The 12024-nt window shown below is 41.8% G+C and overlaps 1 protein-coding gene across 4 annotated transcripts in view; it reads left to right on the top strand.

Annotated features, from left to right (window-relative positions):
• Positions 1-12024, top strand: part of PRC1 (protein regulator of cytokinesis 1) — a 198107-nt gene that overhangs the window by 41312 nt on the left and 144771 nt on the right. The window lies entirely within an intron of this gene.

A 12024-nucleotide genomic window follows, 5' to 3' on the forward strand; every position in this document is an offset into this window, starting at 1 on the left:
CTCACTGAATGAGATATTGGTATAGCAATATCTTGTTATGCCCACAGTTTCCCCCTATGGGATTTCAGCCATAACTACCCTCAGGCATCGCAGAGAACTTGTCCTTTAGCCTCCTGTGTGATTATGATTCTTTATCTAAACTGGCTGCAGAGCTATTCTTGGCAGAGGATCTTCAGAATTGTTTTAAAATCCCTTAAAATGGTTAATGCTTTAATTTGTGATGTAGTTAGTGACATTATCAAAATTGATTTTAAGATTATGTCCATGGCAGTCCTAGCAAGAAGGGCTTTACGGCTAAAGTCGTGATCAGCAGACTTGTTGCCTTAAGACCGTTACTGGAGGAAAAGGGGCTTTTCTCCCTCAAGACAAGAAATTTAAAAAAAATAGAACAAATCGGGTAGCCGTTTTCGTTCCTTTCTTTCTTCAGGAGATCACAAGCCTTCCTCCTCTCAAAAGTCTAAATCCTCCACGTCTGCCTGGAAACCTTTTTCTTCCTGGGCCAAAAACAAGCAGTCCAAGAAGTCCAACTCCAACCCCAAATTTGCATGTAGCTGCGGCCCCCAAACCAGAATCTGTTCTTGTAGGGGGCAGATTGAGTCTTTTTTCAGAAGGCCTGGTTTCATTCGGTTAGAGACCCTTGTGTTCAAAACATCCATATCCCAGGGTTACTAGATAGGCTTTTGATCCAGGCCTCCGCAAGGACGAATTTCATCACTCATGTCCCCAAAAATCCATGTGAAGGCGCACACCTTCATTCAATTTTGTCAAGATCTAGAGGATAATGGGAGTAATTGTTCCAGTACCTGTCTCTCAAAGGGGTCAATGGTTTTATTCCAGCCTTTTCATTATCCCAAAGAAGGAATTAACTTTCAGACCCATCTTAGACTTGAAAACTCTGAACAAGTTTCTTAGGATCCCTACTTTCAACATGGAAACAATCCGCACAATTTTACACTTAATTCAACAGGGTCAATTCTTGTCTATAATAAACCTCAAGGATGCATATCTTCATATTCCTAATCACAGGCATCATCCTCAATTTCTATGATTTGCCTTCCTCAACAAACTGTTCCTTGCCTTTCCTTTTGGTCTAACCACAGCTCCACACATCTCTACAAAATATCTGGCCTGTTAAGGGTTCCGAGGACTGGAGTTGGGAAACATTGCATTAGATCATCAGGCCCATAGATACACATACTAAAATGTTAATTTTCCATTGTTCTATGCTGGGGGCTTGATTTCATCTAAACATTTTAGCTTTTCTATACCCAGTACTTAAAGGGAAATAAAACCAATAATTTTTATTTCATGATTTAGATAGAGCACACAATTTTAAACAATTTTCCAATGTACTTCTATGATCAAATATTTCTTTTTTTCTTGTTATCCTTTGTTGAAAAGCAGGAAGGTAAGTTCAGGAGTGTGCACGTGTCTGCAGTACTATATGGCAGCAGTTTTGCAATAATGTTATAGTGACAGCACTATTTCCTGTCATGTACTGCTCCAGGCGTGCATGCTACCTATCTAGATATTGCTTAAACAAAGAATAACATGAGTACAAAGCAAATTATATAATAGAAGTAAATTAGAAACTTTTTGTATGCTCTATCTGAATCGTGAAGGAAAAATTTTGGGTTTCATATCCCTTTAAATTACTGACATTTTCAGTATTGGTTGTGGGGATGAAACATGATATAACTAGAAAATCAACTATTTAAAATGACAAAATAAAAGGAGCTGTATGTAAACTATTTAACACACTCCAGCAGGTAGAATATATAATTGGGAACACATTTAAAGGGACATGAAACCCACATTTTTTATTTCATGATTTAGAAAGAGCATGTGATTTTAAACAAATTTCTAATTTACTTCTATTATCTAATTTGCTTCATTTTCTTTATAACCTTTGCTGAAAAGCATATCTAGATAGGCTTAGTAGCTGCTGATTGGTAGCTGCACATAGGTGCCTCTTGTGATTGGCTCACCCATGTTCATTGCTATTTCTTCAACACAGGATAACTAAAGATTGAAGCAAATTAGATAATAGAAGTAAATTGGAATGTTGTTTAAAATTGTATTTTCTATCTGAATCGTGAAATAAATATTTTGGGTTTAGTATCCCTTTAAAGGATTACTTTCTGTTATAATTTTTAAGCTAAACAACTAACATATTAAAGTTAATAAACATTAATTAAAACCTACTGACCTATATTTTCTCCAAAACAAAGTTTCATAACATTCTAAAAGTTATATCTTTTATTCCCCGATGATGTCACGTTATCCTGCCCACTATTTTCAGCACTGCATGTTCAAAATACTTAAACCAATAGCTTTGTGTTTAAAGCGCCATTTTGAAACCTAGGTATTGTAAACGGATTGGTACAGAGCAAAGGATACCCACGGAGTGGGTTTGGAAAACTATTAAATTTGCAGACAAGATTTCTGATTTACGGTAGAGATATGTTAATGAAATGCTATTGATAAAAAGCGTGTTTGGGGTAGTTAGTTAGTAACAGGCATAGAAAATATTTACTTACAGTGGCCCTTTAAGGAGAGAAAAAAATTAAGTATTCACGCATCTCCCTCTAGTTCTTTAAAAGCAACGTAGAAAAAATAGGTTTTAGTGGCCCTTTAGTAGTAAAAAAGATTAAATATATTTTAAAATATCTTCTTTTTTTTTTAATCCAGAAATGAAAAGCTGAATCAAATTTCCCTTTAGGGCTAGATTATAAACTAAAGCGATATTTTCGCTCCACTGAGTAATACCAGCACATACTTTCATAGGCTCCAATGGTAGCCTTGTTCTCATGCCATGAGACATGGCATGAGAACGGGGATAGAGTATCCCCTTCCTCAGACCTCTACTCTATCTCCAAAACGTTACATTAAAAAGTGTGGGGGGGTTTTTGAGGAAAAGACCAGTGAGTGCAAGTTCTTGCTACCTATATTCATTGTTTACTAGCACCCTGGCATTTTGACTTTGAAGTGAGAGTGCTCTTCTGTGGGTATATATATATATATATATATATATATATATATATATATATATATATATATATATATATATATATATATATATATATATATATATATATATATATATAGTGTGTTTATACATATATGTATAAAAATTATACTGGAAGAGTAAAGAACGGTACTCACATTCTCTAGAGCTTTGTAGCTCTAGAGAATGTGAGTGCCATTCTTTACTCTTCCAATTTTTTTTTTATTTTTTTTTTAAACCTCCGGACTTCACTATATGTGTTTCTCTTTTTTTCCCTGAGGTTCACCTGCTGTTTGTTACCATCGTGATTACCTACGCTGGGACATTTATCCTTTTTTTGTGCACTATCACATTTGTTTGTTTTGTTTATGTATATAAGCATATACAAATACATTCACCGGCCACTTTATTAGGTACACCTGTTCAATTTCTTGGTAACACAAATTGCTAATCAGCCAATCACATGACAGCAACTCAATGCATTTAGGCATCTAGACATGGTGAAGACGACTTGCTGAAGTTCAAACCGAGCATCAGAATGGGGAAGAAAGGGGATTTATGTGACTTTGAACGTAGCATGGTTGTTGGTGCCAGGAGGGCTGGTCTGAGTTTCAAAAACTGCTGATCTACTGGAATTTTAACGTACAGCCATCTCTAGGGTTTACAGAGAATGGTCCGAAAAAGAGAAAATATCCAGTGAGCGTCAGTTGTGTGAACAAAATGCCTTGAGAATGGGCAGACTGGTTTTAGATTATAGAAAGGCAACAGTAACTCAAATAACCACTCGTTACAACCAAAGTATGCAGAATACCATCTCTGAACGCACAACACGTTGAACTTTGAAGCAGATGGGCTACAGCAGCAGAAGACCACACCAGGTCTCACTCCTGTCAGCTAAACACAGGAAACTGGGGCTACAGTTCACACAGGCTCACCAAACTTGGACAATAGAAGATTGGAAAAACATTGCCAGGTCTGATGAACCTCGATTTCAGCTGCGACATTCAGATGGTAGGGTCAGAATTTGGTGTAGACAACATGAAAGCATGGATCCATCCTGCCTTGTATCAACGGTTCAGGCTGGTTGTGGTGGTGTAATGGTGGGGGGGGGGGGGGATTTTCTTGGCACACTTTGGGCCCCTTAGTACCAATTGAGCATCATTTAAATGCCACGGCCTACCTGAGTATTGTTGCTGACCTTCTGATGGCTACTTTCAGCAGGATAATGCACCATGACAATGAGTTCACTGTACTCCAATGGCCTCCACAGTCATCAGATATCAATCCAATAGAGCACCTTTGAGATGTGGTGGAACAGGAGATTTGCAATATGGATGTGTAGCGGACAACTGCGTGATGCTATCATGTCAATTGGGACCAAAATCTCTGAGAAATGTTTCCAACACCTTGTTCAATCTATGCCATGAAGAATAAAGGCAGTTATGAAGGCAAAAGGAGGTCCAACCCGGTACTAGCAAGGTGTACCTCATAAAGTGGCCGTATATCTACAGGGAACACAGTCCCCATAGACCGCAATGTAAAGGCACGTTTCAGTGTCATTTTTTTTCTAACAGCCACCAGCTTTAGCCCCAAAATACTGCCTAGTCCAGTTATATTTTTTTCGTAAAACAAAAATAAAAAAATACAAATATTTCTCCAACATAGGTGTGTCCGGTCCACGGCGTCATCCTTACTTGTGGGATATTCTCCTCCCCAACAGGAAATGGCAAAGAGCCCAGCAAAGCTGGTCACATGATCCCTCCTAGGCTCCGCCTACCCCAGTCATTCTCTTTGCCGTTGTACAGGCAACATCTCCACGGAGATGGCTTAGAGTTTTTTAGTGTTTAACAAAAACATTAACCAGGAGATTATCGTACCTTCTCTGTGTCCGAAACCAGTTTCAAAGAAGGAACGTTTGTTGCACAATTTGGATGTTGTTCGCGCTCTAAAATTCTATTTAGATGCTACAAAGGATTTTAGACAAACATCTTCCTTGTTTGTTGTTTATTCTGGTAAAAGGAGAGGTCAAAAAGCAACTTCTACCTCTCTCTCTTTTTGGATTAAAAGCATCATCAGATTGGCTTACGAGACTGCCGGACGGCAGCCTCCCGAAAGAATCACAGCTCATTCCACTAGGGCTGTGGCTTCCACATGGGCCTTCAAGAACGAGGCTTCTGTTGATCAGATATGTAGGGCAGCGACTTGGTCTTCACTGCACACTTTTACCAAATTTTACAAGTTTGATACTTTTGCTTCTTCTGAGGCTATTTTTGGGAGAAGGGTTTTGCAAGCCGTGGTGCCTTCCATTTAGGTGACCTGATTTGCTCCCTCCCTTCATCCGTGTCCTAAAGCTTTGGTATTGGTTCCCACAAGTAAGGATGACGCCGTGGACCGGACACACCTATGTTGGAGAAAACAGAATTTATGTTTACCTGATAAATTACTTTCTCCAACGGTGTGTCCGGTCCACGGCCCGCCCTGGTTTTTTTTTAATCAGGTCTGATAATTTATTTTCTTTAACTACAGTCACCACGGTACCATATGGTTTCTCCTATGCAAATATTCCTCCTTAACGTCGGTCGAATGACTGGGGTAGGCGGAGCCTAGGAGGGATCATGTGACCAGCTTTGCTGGGCTCTTTGCCATTTCCTGTTGGGGAGGAGAATATCCCACAAGTAAGGATGACGCCGTGGACCGGACACACCGTTGGAGAAAGTAATTTATCAGGTAAACATAAATTCTGTTTCTCCAACATAGGTGTGTCCGGTCCACGGCGTCATCCTTACTTGTGGGATATTCTCTTCCCCAACAGGAAATGGCAAAGAGCCCAGCAAAGCTGGTCACATGATCCCTCCTAGGCTCCGCCTACCCCAGTCATTCTCTTTGCCGTTGTACAGGCAACATCTCCACGGAGATGGCTTAGAGTTTTTTAGTGTTTAACTGTAGTGTTTCATTATTCAATCAAGAGTTTGTTATTTTCAAATAGTGCTGGTACGTACTATTTACTCAGAAACAGAAAAGAGATGAAGAATTCTGTTTGTATGAGGAAAATGATTTTAGCAACCGTAACTAAAATCCATGGCTGTTCCACACAGGACTGTTGAGAGCAATTAACTTCAGTTGGGGGAACAGTTTGCAGTCCTTTGCTGCTTGAGGTATGACACATTCTAACAAGACGATGTAATGCTGGAAGCTGTCATTTTCCCTATGGGATCCGGTAAGCCATGTTTATTACGATTGTAAATAAGGGCTTCACAAGGGCTTATTTAGACTGTAGACCTTTTTTGGGCTAAATCGATTGATATTAACACTTATTTAGCCTTGAGGAATCATTTATTCTGGGTATTTTGATATAATAATATCGGCAGGCACTGTTTTAGACACCTTATTCTTTAGGGGCTTTCCCAAAGCATAGGCAGAGTCTCATTTTCGCGCCGGTGTTGCGCACTTGTTTTTGAGAGGCATGGCATGCAGTCGCATGTGAGAGGAGCTCTGATACTTATAAAAGACTTCTGAAGGCGTCATTTGGTATCGTATTCCCCTTTGGGTTTGGTTGGGTCTCAGCAAAGCAGATACCAGGGACTGTAAAGGGGTTAAAGCTTAAAACGGCTCCGGTTCCGTTATTTTAAGGGTTAAAGCTTCCAAAGTTGGTGTGCAATATTTTCAAGGCTTTAAGACACTGTGGTGAAAGTTTGGTGAATTTTGAACAATTCCTTCATGTTTTTTCGCAATTGCAGTAATAAAGTGTGTTCAGTTTAAAATTTAAAGTGACAGTAACGGTTTTATTTCAAAACGTTTTTTGTACTTTCTTATCAAGTTTATGCCTGTTTAACATGTCTGAACTACCAGATAGACTGTGTTCTGAATGTGGGGAAGCCAGAATTCCTATTCATTTAAATAAATGTGATTTATGTGATAATGACAATGATGCCCAAGATGATTCCTCAAGTGAGGGGAGTAAGCATGGTACTGCATCATTCCCTCCTTCGTCTACACGAGTCTTGCCCACTCAGGAGGCCCCTAGTACATCTAGCGCGCCAATACTCCTTACTATGCAACAATTAACGGCTGTAATGGATAATTCTGTCAAAAACATTTTAGCCAAAATGAACCCTTGTCAGCGTAAGCGTGGATGCTCTGTTTTAGTTACTGAAGAGCATGACGACGCTGATATTAATATCTCTGAAGGGCCCCTAACCCAATCTGAGGGGGCCAGGGAGGTTTTGTCTGAGGGAGAAATTACTGATTTAGGGAACATTTCTCAGCAGGCTGAATCTGATGTGATTACTTTTAAATTTAAATTGGAACATCTCCGCATTTTGCTTAAGGAGGTATTATCCACTCTGGATGATTGTGAAAATTTGGTCATCCCAGAGAAACTATGTAAAATGGACAAGTTCCTAGAGGTGCCGGGGCTCCCAGAAGCTTTTCCTATACCCAAGCGGGTGGCGGACATTGTTAATAAAGAATGGGAAAGGCCCGGTATTCCTTTCGTCCCTCCCCCCATATTTAAAAAATTGTTTCCTATGGTCGACCCCAGAAAGGACTTATGGCAGTCAGTCCCCAAGGTCGAGGGAGCGGTTTCTACTTTAAACAAACGCACCACTATTCCCATAGAGGATAGTTGTGCTTTCAAAGATCCTATGGATAAAAAATTAGAAGGTTTGCTTAAAAAGATGTTTGTTCAGCAGGGTTACCTTCTACAACCCATTTCATGCATTGTCCCTGTCACTACAGCCGCATATTTCTGGTTTGATGAACTGATTAAGGTGCTCGATAGTGACTCTCCTCCTTATGAGGAGATTATGGACAGAGTCAATGCTCTCAAATTGGCTAATTCTTTCACTCTAGACGCCTCTTTGCAATTGGCTAAGTTAGCGGCTAAGAATTCTGGGTTTGCTATTGTGGCGCGCAGAGCGCTTTGGTTGAAATCTTGGTCGGCTGATGCGTCTTCCAAGAACAAGCTACTAAACATTCCTTTCAAGGGGAAAACGCTGTTTGGTCCTGACTTGAAAGAGATTATCTCTGATATCACTGGGGGTAAGGGCCATGCCCTTCCTCAGGATCGGCCTTTCAAGGCAAAAAATAGACCTAATTTTCGTCCCTTTCGTAAAAACGGACCAGCCCAAGGTGCTACGTCCTCTAAGCAAGAGGGTAATACTTCTCAGGCCAAGCCAGCTTGGAGACCAATGCAAGGCTGGAACAAGGGAAAGCAGGCCAAGAAACCTGCCACTGCTACCAAGACAGCATGAAATATCGGCCCCCGATCCGGGACCGGATCTGGTGGGGGGCAGACTCTCTCTCTTCGCTCAGGCTTGGGCAAGAGATGTTCTGGATCCTTGGGCGCTAGAAATAGTCTCCCAGGGTTATCTTCTGGAATTCAAGGGACTTCCCCCAAGGGGGAGGTTCCACAGGTCTCAGTTGTCTTCAGACCACATAAAAAGACAGGCGTTCTTACATTGTGTAGAAGACCTGTTAAAAATGGGAGTGATTCATCCTGTTCCATTGAGAGAACAAGGGATGGGGTTCTACTCCAATCTGTTCATAGTTCCCAAAAAAGAGGGAACGTTCAGACCAATCCTAGATCTCAAGATCTTAAACAAATTTCTCAAGGTCCCATCGTTCAAGATGGAAACCATTCGAACTATCCTTCCTTCCATCCAGGAAGGTCAATTCATGACCACGGTGGATTTAAAGGATGCGTATCTACATATTCCTATCCACAAGGAACATCATCGGTTCCTAAGGTTTGCATTCCTGGACAAACATTACCAGTTCGTGGCGCTTCCTTTCGGATTAGCCACTGCTCCAAGGATTTTCACAAAGGTACTAGGGTCCCTTCTAGCGGCGCTAAGACCAAGGGGCATTGCAGTAGTACCTTACCTGGACGACATTCTGATTCAAGCGTCGTCCCTCCCTCGAGCAAAGGCTCACACGGACATCGTCCTGGCCTTTCTCAGATCGCACGGCTGGAAAGTGAACGTGGAAAAGAGTTCTCTATCCCCGTCAACAAGGGTTCCCTTCTTGGGAACAATTATAGACTCCTCAGAAATGAGGATTTTTCTAACAGAGGCCAGAAAGACAAAACTTCTGGACTCTTGTCGAATACTTCATTCCGTTCCTCTTCCTTCTGTAGCTCAGTGCATGGAAGTGATCGGGTTGATGGTAGCGGCAATGGACATAGTTCCTTTTGCGCGCATTCATCTAAGACCATTACAACTGTGCATGCTCAGTCAGTGGAATGGGGACTATACAGACTTGTCTCCAAAGATACAAGTAAATCAGAGGACCAGAGACTCACTCCGTTGGTGGCTGTCCCTGGACAACCTGTCACGAGGGATGACATTCCGCAGACCAGAGTGGGTCATTGTCACGACCGACGCCAGTCTGATGGGCTGGGGCGCGGTCTGGGGATCCCTGAAAGCTCAGGGTCTTTGGTCTCGGGAAGAATCTCTTCTACCGATAAATATTCTGGAACTGAGAGCGATATTCAATGCTCTCAAGGCTTGGCCTCAGCTAGCGAGGACCAAGTTCATACGGTTTCAATCAGACAACATGACGACTGTTGCGTACATCAACCATCAGGGGGGAACAAGGAGTTCCCTAGCGATGGAAGAAGTGACCAAGATTATTCTATGGGCGGAGTCTCACTCCTGCCACCTGTCTGCTATCCACATCCCGGGAGTGGAAAATTGGGAAGCGGATTTTCTGAGTCGTCAGACATTGCATCCGGGGGAGTGGGAACTCCATCCGGAAATCTTTGCCCAAATCACTCAACTATGGGGCATTCCAGACATGGATCTGATGGCCTCTCGTCAGAACTTCAAAGTTCCTTGCTACGGGTCCAGATCCAGGGATCCCAAGGCGGCTCTAGTGGATGCACTAGTAGCACCTTGGACCTTCAAACTTGCTTATGTGTTCCCGCCGTTTCCTCTCATCCCCAGGCTGGTAGCCAGGATCAATCAGGAGAGGGCATCGGTGATCTTGATAGCTCCTGCGTGGCCACGCAGGACTTGGTATGCAGATCTGGTGAATATGTCATCGGCTCCACCTTGGAAGCTACCTTTGAGACGAGACCTTCTTGTTCAGGGTCCGTTCGAACATCCGAATCTGGTTTCACTCCAGCTGACTGCTTGGAGATTGAACGCTTGATTTTATCGAAGCGAGGTTTCTCAGATTCTGTTATCAATACTCTTGTTCAGGCCAGAAAGCCTGTAACTAGAAAGATTTACCACAAAATTTGGAAAAAATATATCTGTTGGTGTGAATCTAAAGGATTCCCTTGGGACAAGGTTAAGATTCCTAGGATTCTATCCTTCCTTCAAGAAGGATTGGAAAAAGGATTATCGGCAAGTTCCCTGAAGGGACAGATTTCTGCCTTGTCGGTGTTACTTCACAAAAAACTGGCAGCTGTGCCAGATGTTCAAGCCTTTGTTCAGGCTCTGGTTAGAATCAAGCCTGTTTACAAACCTTTGACTCCTCCTTGGAGTCTCAATTTAGTTCTTTCAGTTCTTCAGGGGGTTCCGTTTGAACCCTTACATTCCGTTGATATTAAGTTATTATCTTGGAAAGTTTTGTTTTTAGTTGCAATTTCTTCTGCTAGAAGAGTTTCAGAATTATCTGCTCTGCAGTGTTCTCCTCCTTATCTGGTGTTCCATGCAGATAAGGTGGTTTTACGTACTAAACCTGGTTTTCTTCCAAAAGTTGTTTCTAACAAAAACATTAACCAGGAGATTATCGTACCTTCTCTGTGTCCGAAACCAGTTTCAAAGAAGGAACGCTTGTTGCACAATTTGGATGTTGTTCGCGCTCTAAAATTCTATTTAGATGCTACAAAGGATTTTAGACAAACATCTTCCTTGTTTGTTGTTTATTCAGGTAAAAGGAGAGGTCAAAAAGCAACTTCTACCTCTCTCTCTTTTTGGATTAAAAGCATCATCAGATTGGCTTACGAGACTGCCGGACGGCAGCCTCCCGAAAGAATCACAGCTCATTCCACTAGGGCTGTGGCTTCCACATGGGCCTTCAAGAACGAGGCTTCTGTTGATCAGATATGTAGAGCAGCGACTTGGTCTTCACTGCACACTTTTACCAAATTTTACAAGTTTGATACTTTTGCTTCTTCTGAGGCTATTTTTGGGAGAAAGGTTTTGCAAGCCGTGGTGCCTTCCATTTAGGTGACCTGATTTGCTCCCTCCCTTCATCCGTGTCCTAAAGCTTTGGTATTGGTTCCCACAAGTAAGGATGACGCCGTGGACCGGACACACCTATGTTGGAGAAAACAGAATTTATGTTTACCTGATAAATTTCTTTCTCCAACGGTGTGTCCGGTCCACGGCCCGCCCTGGTTTTTTAATCAGGTCTGATAATTTATTTTCTTTAACTACAGTCACCACGGTACCATATGGTTTCTCCTATGCTATTATTCCTCCTTAACGTCGGTCGAATGACTGGGGTAGGCGGAGCCTAGGAGGGATCATGTGACCAGCTTTGCTGGGCTCTTTGCCATTTCCTGTTGGGGAAGAGAATATCCCACAAGTAAGGATGACGCCGTGGACCGGACACACCGTTGGAGAAAGAAATTTATCAGGTAAACATAAATTCTGTTTTTTTAAAATGGACTACATATATTTAGGGCCAGTTGGGGCACATTAAAAAAAATAACCAGAGGACTGATCTCTAGTTAAATTTCTGAGCGCTAAATGCTACCGCGACCTCGGGCAAACGATGGCGCAATAATTTAGCGTTTCACTTGTAATCCAGCCCTTAAAGAGATATTCTGGTCAAAACTGAAATGCACATAGATGAATTATATCTTTTAATAGAAACATATTTACTAGAAGCATTTTTTTCCCAATACATTTATATTGCAAACGTTATCACTGTTTTACTGTTGGCATTTTTCTCTGCACGTGCATGTGAGGCATAGCTAGATATTCTCAGTACACCAGCATTTTAAATATTGCAGCTGCTCAGAGCACCAGTGGGGGTTGTATCATATCAACAATGAACAAATT

The sequence above is a fragment of the Bombina bombina genome, chromosome 6 (assembly GCF_027579735.1).
Source record: "Bombina bombina isolate aBomBom1 chromosome 6, aBomBom1.pri, whole genome shotgun sequence".
Classification (NCBI taxonomy): domain Eukaryota; kingdom Metazoa; phylum Chordata; class Amphibia; order Anura; family Bombinatoridae; genus Bombina; species Bombina bombina.